The sequence below is a fragment of the Myotis davidii genome, unplaced genomic scaffold, assembly GCF_000327345.1.
Source record: "Myotis davidii unplaced genomic scaffold, ASM32734v1 scaffold284, whole genome shotgun sequence".
Lineage (NCBI taxonomy): Eukaryota > Metazoa > Chordata > Mammalia > Chiroptera > Vespertilionidae > Myotis > Myotis davidii.
Genome location: NW_006295261.1, coordinates 730,675 through 734,052, shown reverse-complemented (window position 1 = coordinate 734,052; position 3,378 = coordinate 730,675). Strand labels below are relative to the sequence as shown.

The following is a 3,378-nucleotide window of genomic DNA, read 5'->3' as shown; positions in this document are numbered from 1 at the left end:
CCACAAGCCAGGCTAATGGCTGCCAGTATAGCAGTGGTGGTGGGAGCCTCTCCCGCCTCCTCAGCAGCACTAAGGATGTCCAACTGCAGCTAGGCCTGCTCCCCATTGGCAACTGGACATCCCTTGAGGACTCTGGGGCTGCCAGAGGGATGTCTGATTGCCATCTTAGGCCCAATCCCCCTGGGGAGCAGGCCTAAGCCAGCAGGTGGTCATCCCCTGAGGGGTCCCAGACTGGGAGAGGGCACAGGCTGGGCTGAGGGACCCCCTCCTTCCCCCCCAAGTGCACAAATTCTTGTGCACCAGGCCTCTAGTATATATATAATCATCTATCATTATAAGAAAACCTAATATGATTAGTACATGTAACTTTTTTCATATTAAAATATTAGGATATGTAAAATCACTATATAACCATTGAGTTGGGTATATATGTGCATGTACTACTTAATTTCTATTTACACAGATGTTTTAGGTTTATACACCCAGTGCTTAGATCTGTGTATTCACTTACTAATAGCAGTAGTTCAACCAAGAGAAATTAATAACAGACTATTCAGTTCAACAAGTATATATTAACAATCATTAATTTTCTAGCCCACTTTTTCAGTGTTTTTGCCACCCACTGTGACTTCCAGAAGTGTCAAATTGTAGTTCTTTTGCTAATTAGATACTTTGAATGAAGTCAACTTCCAGGAGTAACACCCAGCAAATGGTCATTTGTAACATCCTGACCATGGAAAGTATTTATGTTTCTCCTAAAGTCTTCAGAACCCAGAAAACAGCTTACACCACCGGCAAGGCTTTTCCTGTGTAATTTATCACAGAGGAAAATATTCATTTCATGTTATACAACAGAATCCTTTATTTTCCCAAGAACTCACTCATATAGAACTTAACTCACCTAGGAGGGGTGGACAATAGACTAACAGATGTCACATCTCAGATACAGTGTTCTAAAGCTAAAGATTTCAATTCAGTTGATTTTTTTAAAAAACAATAAGCATAGGGAATATGGTCAATAATATTCTAATAACTATGTATGGTCTTAGGTGGGTACAAAATTTATCGGGATGATAACTTAGTAAGTTATGCAATGTCTAATCACTGGGCTGTACACTGAAAACCAATGTAATTACATAGTTTAAACTGTAATTTTTTTAAAAAAACTAAATGATTTTTTTAAAATTTAAGGCAATAAACGACACAAAGGATGTCAATAAGAACATTCCTGAATATAAAAGTGTTGAAACAATATCTGCACAAAAAACAAACAAGCAAAAGAGAAACAGACTCAGAGATATCAGACTGCTAATTGCCAGAGGGGAGCATGGCTGGGGAACTGGGTGAAAAGGGTAAAGGGATTAAAAACTACAGATTGGTAATTTCAAAATAGTCACAGAGATAGTGCAGCATAAGGGAAGATAGTCAATAATCTCATAATAACTATGTACAGTGTCAGGTGGGTACTTGAAATATTGGGGAACCACTTTGTAAAGTATACAATTGCCTAACCACTATACTGTACACCTGAAACTAATACAAAATAACCTGAATGTAAACTGTAATTGAAAAATATTTTTTAAATCTGCACAAAAAAATCTCTATATTCTGAAAGACAAGGTGATTTTGTTCTTGCTACTCTCAAAATCACATCTCCTTTTTTTTCTACCTATTTCCTTGAAGTTTATGTTTTGGATGAAGAGTACCTATCCCATTTGAATACAGTCAAATTTTATAAAAAGTCTCCTACTGACATCACTGCTCTAACTTCAAATTTTCATTTCTATCTTATGAAAGGAAAGAAGAGGAGCACACCTTCTTCATATACTTCCTCTGTTACTGCCACACTGTCTACTCCTCATGCCGCAGGCCTACCATTGGGAACACACAGACAAGTGCTCTCTGGCCAGCACAGTGTTATTTTTAAAATGTCAATCAGGCCGGCTGGCATGGCTCAGTGATTGAGCATCAAACTATGAACCAGGAGGTTGTGGTTCAGTTTGAGTCAGGGCACATGCTGGGGTTGGTTGCAGACTTGATCTCCAGCAGGAGGCAGCCAATCAATGATTCTCTCTCATCATTGATGATTCATTCTCTCTCTCTCTCTCTCTCTCTCTCTCTCTCTCTCTCTCTCTCTCTCTCTCTCTCTCTCTCTCTCTCTCTCTCTCTCTCTCTCTCTCTCTCTCTCTCCCTTCATCTCTGAAATCAATAAAAATATATTTTAAAAATGTCAATCAGGTACCAGTATTTTTAAATCACCAGATTTCACATAAGAACTTTAAATTTCAACCTCTCTTTGAAAATCAGAAAATGAAATCATACTGAGTATATTTTCATGTGGAAAGAAACAGAGCTGAGTGGCAACTGCCCCTTTCCAACAGAACGTGGCCTCTCAGGAGTCATCCCGGCCCCAGCTGTGAAGAAGCCCATGCGAGCCACGTGGTAAGGTCATGTGGAGAGTCCTCAGTCCCAGCTCCTGCAGACATCCAGCCTGGGCACTGGGCCTGTGAGTCAAGAAGCCTTCAGATGACTCCAACCTCAGCTGCCATCTTGCAAGTATATGAGGACCAAAGAGAGAACTACCCGGTCCATTAAGCACCCAAACTATGAGAGATTAAATGGCTGTTTCAAGCCCCTACGCTTTGGTATAATATGTGATGCAGCAATAAATGAGCAGTAAGAGATAAAATATACTCTCAAGAAACTAAATACACTTGTTTAAAATAGATTCTCCATTTTCACTTGGAGCAACGAAGATAGTCTCCTTCTTATTTTTGTGTTTAGGCAGAAATCTAAAACATAAATGTGCCCAGGGAAGAAAATAGAAGTGGAAGAAAAGCAATCATTTGGAATCAGCTGTATTTTTTTAATAAGCTGGCTGGCAGCACTGAGGAATGTCACATAGGTTAAACAGTAATAAGTCGTAAAAGAGAAGGACAGAATTAGAAACGGGCTTGAATCTGGTTCTTTACATAAGACTATCACCTTCACTCACTACGCTGTGTCCAGTATCTCCCACAATGCCTACTTTTTTTCTTAATGACTGGATCAAATAAAAGTAGTTTTGTACATATTTTTCTGATTGACTAAGAGAATCTGAAGTATCTTTCCTATCACTAAAACATTAGGTATTACTGATTCCAAAGGAAGGCAAATGCCACCTGCTAAGTCACCAAAGTATTGTGGTTCAGACAAAGTAAATCAATTCAGAGTTTTTACAGCTTAACGAGTAGATTCAGGAATAAGAGAAACAAATCTTATCTTGTATTTCTTAATGCTGAGTTCCACTGACAGATAAGCAAATCCACCCTTGAGTAAATCCCTCAGTTGATGATTCTGTTGGCTCAGGTGTACAATGAAGATGACCATGTATTTCTG

At 39.0% G+C, this 3,378-nt stretch overlaps 1 protein-coding gene across 8 annotated transcripts in view; it reads right to left on the bottom strand.

Moving 5' to 3' along the window:
* The window catches only part of SLC4A4 (solute carrier family 4 (sodium bicarbonate cotransporter), member 4), a 345,530-nt gene that overhangs the window by 84,189 nt on the left and 257,963 nt on the right, over positions 1–3,378 (bottom strand). The window lies entirely within an intron of this gene.